The sequence below is a fragment of the Coturnix japonica genome, chromosome 17, assembly GCF_054131305.1.
Source record: "Coturnix japonica strain WE chromosome 17, WE-NBRP24, whole genome shotgun sequence".
In the NCBI taxonomy this organism is placed as follows: domain Eukaryota; kingdom Metazoa; phylum Chordata; class Aves; order Galliformes; family Phasianidae; genus Coturnix; species Coturnix japonica.
The window spans coordinates 1,993,417-2,001,052 of NC_140679.1; the positions used below are offsets into that span (position 1 = coordinate 1,993,417).

At 49.9% G+C, this 7,636-nt stretch overlaps 2 long non-coding RNA genes across 2 annotated transcripts; both read right to left on the reverse strand.

Annotated features, from left to right (window-relative positions):
• Positions 1 to 767: 767 nt before the first annotated feature.
• Positions 768 to 4,608, reverse strand: LOC146757987 (uncharacterized). Its single transcript, XR_014935373.1, has 4 exons — positions 4,489 to 4,608; positions 3,920 to 4,029; positions 3,490 to 3,613; positions 768 to 1,253 (listed from the first exon to the last, which is right to left on the reverse strand). It is a non-coding gene; the product is annotated as an uncharacterized LOC146757987 (long non-coding RNA).
• Positions 4,609 to 4,641: 33 nt separating this feature from the next.
• Positions 4,642 to 7,294, reverse strand: LOC146757988 (uncharacterized). Its single transcript, XR_014935374.1, has 3 exons — positions 6,731 to 7,294; positions 5,409 to 5,448; positions 4,642 to 5,176 (listed from the first exon to the last, which is right to left on the reverse strand). It is a non-coding gene; the product is annotated as an uncharacterized LOC146757988 (long non-coding RNA).
• Positions 7,295 to 7,636: the final 342 nt, after the last annotated feature.

A 7,636-nucleotide genomic window follows, 5' to 3' on the forward strand; every position in this document is an offset into this window, starting at 1 on the left:
AATATTGAAGGTTTGGAATAGAAATGATATTGGACAGACAGCACCTTTCTTCACCTGCACAGAAATTTCTTTAACATCTGGGAGACATCACAGTTTTGTTCCTCCTTCTTCACTCACACCCACTGTCTCAGTTCCTCCATCATTTACAGTTTTTAGCCTGCACTGGAAAACTCGAGAAACGCTTAACTGAGTGAATTCAATCTGTTGCATGCTGAAAGCCTTTAGGTGGGTGACAACCTCAGCCTCTTCTCCTAGCACAGGAGAAACTAAGGGGAGAAGCTAAGGTGACAAACAGATGTCCCTTCGGCAGACAAACTACCCTGATAAATAACCGAAACTTAGCCAGGAGCAACTAAAGCTGAAATAGCTGATACAAGTTACATTCAGCTCACACTCATCTCTCATCATCAGGTCCAAGCCCACACCAACACAGAACTGCAGCAGCGCTTCCCAGTAGTCTCACACAGAGGGAAGGAAAAAAAAGTCTACAACAAGATGGATCCTTTCTTGGTTTTCCAGCTCACTTGCCCTAGAGAAATAGGCTGGAATAGCAGCTTGATGTGACCATCATGATATTTTATTCCAACACCTCTGCACCAACAACATCAAAAGACAAAGCTGTGCAAAGCAACTGAGAACTCCTCCCAGGCTCGCTGGTGTTGGCACACAGCAACCTGCCCTACCACTGCATAGCTGGGAAGGCCAAAACAGAACGCTGAACAAAAGCAGAGCTTACAGCATTTTGCAACATCTACCTATTAAAAAAAACACATCTCTTTTCCTCATTAGCAACAAAAACAATGTTATGTACTTACCACAGAACAACAAACTTGAGAGAAAACCTTCTCAAACCCAACAGCACTCTGCCTATAGCCCAGAACAGACCTGCCTTACCCAGCACGTGCTCCTTTACAAAGCGGCTGTAGCTGCTGCTGGTTGCCCTGTTGCAAAGCAGGTGGCAGGGCCCATCGCCCCGGCAGAGCAATGGGCCACGGGACCGGGGCAAAAGGGGCTCCGCAAGGGCAAAAGGGGCTCCGCAAGGGCAAAAGGGGCTCCGCAAGGGCAAAAGGGGCTCCACAAGGGCAAAAGGGGCTCCGCAAGGGCAAAAGGGGCTCCGCAAGGGCAAAAGGGGCTCCGCAAGGGCAAAACGGGCTCCGCAAGGGCAAAACGGGCTCCGCAAGGGCAAAACGGGCTCCGCAAGGGCAAAACGGGCTCCGCAAGGGCAAAACGGGCTCCAAGATGGAAAAGCAGCCCTGAAAGAGAAAAGCATTACAGAATATGAAAAGGGGCTCCGCAAGGGGAAAAGGGGCTCCAAGAAGGAAAAGCAGCCCTGAAAGAGAAAAGCATTACAGAATATGAAAAGGGGCTCCGCAAGGGCAAAAAGGGGCTCCGCAAGGGCAAAAAGGGGCTCCAAGATGGAAAAGCAGCCCTGAAAGAGAAAAGCATTACAGAATATGAAAAGGGGCTCCGCAAGGGGAAAAGGGGCTCCAAGAAGGAAAAGCAGCCCTGAAAGAGAAAAGCATTACAGAATATGAAAAGGGGCTCCGCAAGGGCAAAAGGGGCCCCGCAAGGGCAAAAAGGGGCCCCGCAAGGGCAAAAAGGGGCCCCGCAAGGGCAAAAAGGGGCTCCAAGAAGGACAAGCAGCCCTGAAAGGAAAAAAGAACAAGGAAGAGCAGCCCTGAAAGAGAAAAGCATTACAGAATATGAAAGGGTCTTTGAAAGGGAAAAAGAGCAAGGAAAAGCAGACCACAAAGAGAAAAGAATTACAGAATTAGTAAAGGAGCCCTGCAAGGGGGAAAGGAGCCCTGCAAGGGGGAAAGGAGCCCTGCAAGGGGGAAAGGAGCCCTGCAAGGGGGAAAGGAGCCCTGCAAGGGGGAAAGGAGCCCTGCAAGGGGGAAAGGAGCCCTGCAAGGGGGGAGCAAGGAAAAGCAGCCCTGAAAGAGTCAAGCATTACAGAATTGGAAAAGGAGCCCTGCAAGGGGGAAAGGAGCCCTGCAAGGGGGAAAGGAGCCCTGCAAGGGGGAAAGAGCAAGGAAAAGCAGCCCTGAAAGAGTCAAGCATTACAGAATTGGAAAAGGAGCCCTGCAAGGGGCCAAGGAGCCCTGCAAGGGGCCAAGGAGCCCTGCAAGGGGCCAAGGAGCCCTGCAAGGGGCCAAGGAGCCCTGCAAGGGGCCAAGGAGCCCTGCAAGGGGCCAAGGAGCCCTGCAAGGGGCCAAGGAGCCCTGCAAGGGGCCAAGGAGCCCTGCAAGGGGCCAAGGAGCCCTGCAAGGGGGAAAAGAGCAAGGAAAAGCAGCCCTGAAAGAGTCAAGCATTACAGAATTGGAAAAGGAGCCCTGCAAGGGGGAAAGGAGCCCTGCAAGGGGTAAAGAGCAAGGAAAAGCAGCCCTGAAAGAATCAAGCATTACAGAATTGGGAAAGGAGCCCTGCAAGGGGGAAAGGAGCCCTGCAAGGGGGAAAGGAGCCCTGCAAGGGGGAAAGGAGCCCTGCAAGGGGGAAAGGAGCCCTGCAAGGGGGAAAGGAGCCCTGCAAGGGGGAAAGAGCAAGGAAAAGCAGCCCTGAAAGAATCAAGCATTACAGAATTGGAAAAGGAGCCCTGCAAGGGGGAAAGAGCAAGGAAAAGCAGCCTTGAAAGAGTCAAGCATTACAGAATTGGATAAGGAGCCCTGCAAAGTGGGAAAGGAGCCCTGCAAGGGGGAAAGGAGCCCTGCAAGGGGGAAAGAGCAAGGAAAAGCAGCCCTGAAAGAATGAAGCATTACAGAACTGGAAAGGGAGCCCTGCAAGGGGGAAAGAGCAAGGAAAAGCAGCCTTGAAAGAGTCAAGCATTACAGAATTGGATAAGGAGCCCTGCAAGGGGGAAAGGAGCCCTGCAAGGGGGAAAGGAGCCCTGCAAGGGGGAAAGGAGCCCTGCAAGGGGGAAAGAGGAAGGAAAAGCAGCCCTGAAAGAATCAAGCATTACAGAACTGGAAAGGGAGCCCTGCAAGGGGGAAAGAGCAAGGAAAAGCAGCCTTGAAAGAGTCAAGCATTACAGAATTGGATAAGGAGCCCTGCAAGGGGGAAAGGAGCCCTGCAAGGGGGAAAGGAGCCCTGCAAGGGGGAAAGGAGCCCTGCAAGGGGGAAAGAGGAAGGAAAAGCAGCCCTGAAAGAATCAAGCATTACAGAATTGGAAAAGGAGCCCTGCAAGGGGGCAAGGAGCCCTGCAAGGGGGCAAGGAGCCCTGCAAGGGGGCAAGGAGCCCTGCAAGGGGGCAAGGAGCCCTGCAAGGGGGCAAGGAGCCCTGCAAGGGGGCAAGGAGCCCTGCAAGGGGGCAAGGAGCCCTGCAAGGGGGAAAGGAGCCCTGCAAGGGGGAAAGGAGCAAGGAAAAGCAGCCCTGAAAGAGTCAAGCATTACAGAATTGGAAAAGGAGCCCTGCAAGGGGGAAAGGAGCCCTGTAAGGGGCTGCAACTGCTCTGAATAATCAAAATTATATCATTCATGACATAAGAAACTCACTTTTGCCTGGTGGCAACGGCAGTCCATTCCCATCGTGTCACTCCATGTAATGAACATTGCATTTGGCCTTCTAACAGCCTCCTGGATTAATCCACCAAAGACGAGGTAGCACGCTGCACTTAATCTGAAGAGAGAAAGAAAGCAAGGTTCATGGAAAAAGGCACACAAGGCTCGCAAGAAGATACGGTGCTCCAGATCATGCCAGAGATAGGGCTACCACAGTGCCAGAACATGATTTACCACTAAAGGAAACATCTGGGGGCACATTCACAACTTCAGCACAAGCCGTAACGGCTCAGCATGTTCAGCTTTCTTACTGTTCAGCTGAAGAACGAGATACTCCCAAGTATCAGTCAGCAAGCACTCGGATGATCCTGCCCTCTGGTTTTAACGATGACAGACATCATTACTGCCACCTCTGACACCTTACCAGGAGAAGCTTCCATTTATTAGCCTGGTCTTGATTCCTTCCATCAGCAGCTGCTCCTAAACTGACCTCCATTCATACAGTGATACCATCGACTTCTAGCACGAGCTGACCTGCAAGACAGAGAAGAGAAAGCAGGATGGCAACAAACACTGACATTGCACGTTCAAATATTCTTGAACAGCCACAAAAGAGACAAAACAGGAGAGAAACGCATCCGCAGCAACACCCCAGTTCATAAAGAAATGCAACTCCAGCCTGGCCTCAGCAGCCCTTATATATTTCTTACGCATTTGATTAAGCCGACTGCAGTTTTAACCAGGAGAATTCACAGTCTCTTGCAAATGCCACCGTAAAGCAGAACATGAGTCAGCAAAAGAAAGAAAAAAAAATAAAAAATAGCAATACAAACACCAATAAAGAAAAAATCAAGCCAAAGACCAGGGAATCAAAGTTTTAAAATAAACACACAAAAGAAATATAAAAAAAAAAAACACAGAGCATCTGTAATAGCAGAATAACTGGCACAATGGGAACATATTACAAAGACAAGGAAAGAACGGCTCACCCACCTCTGAGGATAGAATTGCACAGAACAAACTCCACAGCGGAGAAATCCTCAGAAAAAAGTACCACCCAGGGGCAGTCAGCCTTCAAAAATGAGCTGTAAGAGAGGTGCAGCCAGGCTCCATCAGTTCCAGTCACTCAGCTGCATTGCCATCACCTGCACTAACCAGGACTGACCAGGTCCTTTCCCTAGGTGATAATCAGTGGCTCAGGCTGTGATTCAACAGTTCTCATACAGCATATCTAAAGAAAAATAGCAAAGCATAGATGAAAAACACAACAACAACAAATAAACCTTGAAGGATTCTAGGAAACAACACAAAATTTAAAAAAAAAAAGATAAATAAATAAAAGCAAAGATAAAATAATAAATCAAACAAAAGCAAAAAACTAAGACAAGGAAAAACAGAAACAAACTTATTAAAAAAAAAAACAAAACAACAAAGAAAACACCAAATAGGAAAGAAAACCATAGCACTGCAAAGGAAAAAAAATAACACAGCAAAGCAAAGCACAGATGACAAAAAAACAACAAGGAAAACACACCTCCCTGACATGACATCTTGCCTCCTGAGCAGGTCACAATGTTTCTCACTCAGGTGCAGGGCAGGAAGGAAGCTGAGACCCCACGTGTTCCTTGCTGCACACTCCCATCTAAAAGGTCCATATGCTCCTTGGGAAGCACAATGCCACCTGAGGAAAAGAGAAAGCAGGAACAGGACATGCAGGTGGCTATCACCCACCAGAAGGCCAGATCCTTCCGTCTGTTATCCGCTCCTCTTTTTAGTCCTAACAGGGCCCCGAGGATACAGAAATAGCAGTGCTTAGCAGAAGGACTCGGAGAAGGATCGGTAGAAACTGTCAGGAGGACAACTGGCATCATGTGGACACAAACAGGCTGTTGGTGCAAGGAAGGAAACAGCACCTGAGCATTTCACCAGACAGGTTCCCTCCTCTCTGTCTTCCTGCAAAGATACAAGGATAAAAACCTCATTTTCTCTGAGCAACAATTGGAAACAAGACCAGAAAATTATTCATTCAAAGGCACTTTTAGGAGATGTATAACAGAGTCCTTCCCAGTTACACGAGCTTACGCTGTGGCCTTTGGAGAAACAAGCTGCCTTTGTGGTCCTGAGGACTCCTTTTTGTCATCTGTTGGGCACAGCAAGAGAGCTTTTCTTGTACAAATCTATGCCCTGTGTACCTTTCTCCATCCCAAAACCTATAGTTGCGGTGCAGACACTGGATGCTGACCAGAGCAGTAAAAGAACAGAAGAGGGGAAAAGCAGATACAGGTAAGACAACTAAAGGAAAGGAAAAGAGCAGAAGAGAAGGAAGGATACGGTTAAGAACAAAGGACAGAAGATGGAAAGTGCTATAGAGGATTGGACTGGACATGAGCAGATCAGAGCTACACCAAGGTGTGGCTTCTCCCTGTGTCCCTGTCCACCACTGGCAACATCCCCCAATGACAGGGATGCTGCTGCCCCAGCAGCTGATGGGGTTGTGGTCTGGGGTTATGCTCTATGCAGAGCCTCCACAACCTACTACAGACCTCCAGTTCCCTGCCACTTCTTTTTTTCAGGTGTCTGCACACAAGGAACAGGTGTTCTCTATAACCTGCATGCTGGTAATTAGTGTGGGCAATTACTGTGTGGGAATTGGGGGAGGGAAATTCAGGGGTGGGATATGGAGGAGTATTGGAGGGGGCTGGGAAATTGTTTGGGTGGGATTGTAGAGATCAGATATGACTGCTAGGATGGGGGATATTTGGTTGGAAATACTGTCATTTCTATTACTCATTGCTTTGTATGATAAGTTATTAAATGCTTTATGTTCCCTCTGCTACATCTCTGCTTGCAGTCATTTGTGCAGTGTCAAAGGTCCTCAGCTCTACATGCCCACCTCCAGGGTAGGATGGAGCACCACAGATGGCAGTGTTCCACAGCTGCCACCAGCAGCCCCAGCTCATCCCTCCACACCTGAGGTGTGAGTGGCTGTGAGAGGAATGTCTCTGTGGAAGTGCAGCTCATTCCTCCCCTCTGATGGGGGGCAGAAGGCATCTGCATTTCCCTCATGGCTCTTATTTCCTGTGTTACTGTGGGAAATGAGCTGAGCCACTGTGCCTCCCTACTATGGCAAGCTCTGCAGCTCTGCCACTGTCTTTATACTCAGCTGTTCCTGTGTGTAATGCTCCACACTTGGACCCTGCAGAGCCCAAAGGCCTCCTTGGCTGCTGTTACTCACCTGGACATTGAGGGTGCTGTGTCTCCAGTCTGTACCTGCTTCCAGGTGTCACTTGCAAGACACTGCGAGTCCACCTGGTTGGAACTGCAGTCAACAAACACAAATGTGAAAGAAATAAGAAAGGATTCTTTCATTTCACAGGCTTTCATCTCCATTGAAAGATGTTCTGCTGTGCAGCACAGCTGGGAGCATTTCATATGTGCAAAAAAGGGGGATAGGCCCTGGCTGTGCCGGGCCCCCTTCTGGCCCAGGCCCCAAAGCAGCCCCGACTGTGCTGGGTTCCCCTCTCACCTGGGCCCTGCAGTGGCCTCAGCTGTGCCTGGTCCCCCTCTGCTCTGGGCCCTGAGCTGGCCCCAGCTGTGCCTGGTCCTCCTCCATCCTGGGCCCCAAGGCCCTGCCTCTGCCTGCTCCCCCTCTGCTCTGGGCCCTGAGCTGGCCCTAACTGTGCCAGGCCCCCCTCTGGCACAGGCCCTGCCTCAAGCCCCGCCCCCTGTGGGCAGCAGTGCTAGTGCCTGTTGGTTTTGCTCTCTTCCCTCTTCTTTCCCTGTTCTCTTCACAAATGCATTCAGATCCCCCAGGATAACGTGCACTGACACTGCTGCCTTCTTCCTGCACAAACTTTCTGGGCAGCTCAGCTTTTTCTACAGAGCAGCGTGCCTTTGGAAGTGCTTGGAGGATGTAAACTAACAGCAAGAGAACACTGAGCTCTTCTGGGTCTTTCTAGGAATGGCAAAGGGACAGGAGAGAGTGCTCAGCCTCGAGTGGTTGCTTGTATGCAGAAATCACAGTTGTCAACATCTGTGCTGTTTTGCTGTAGGCAGTAGTGTGTGACAAGAAGCCTACAATTATCAATTTAGTGAACGTAATTAATTGTAACAGTTCCCCTTCCTTCTTCCCTCGACACTT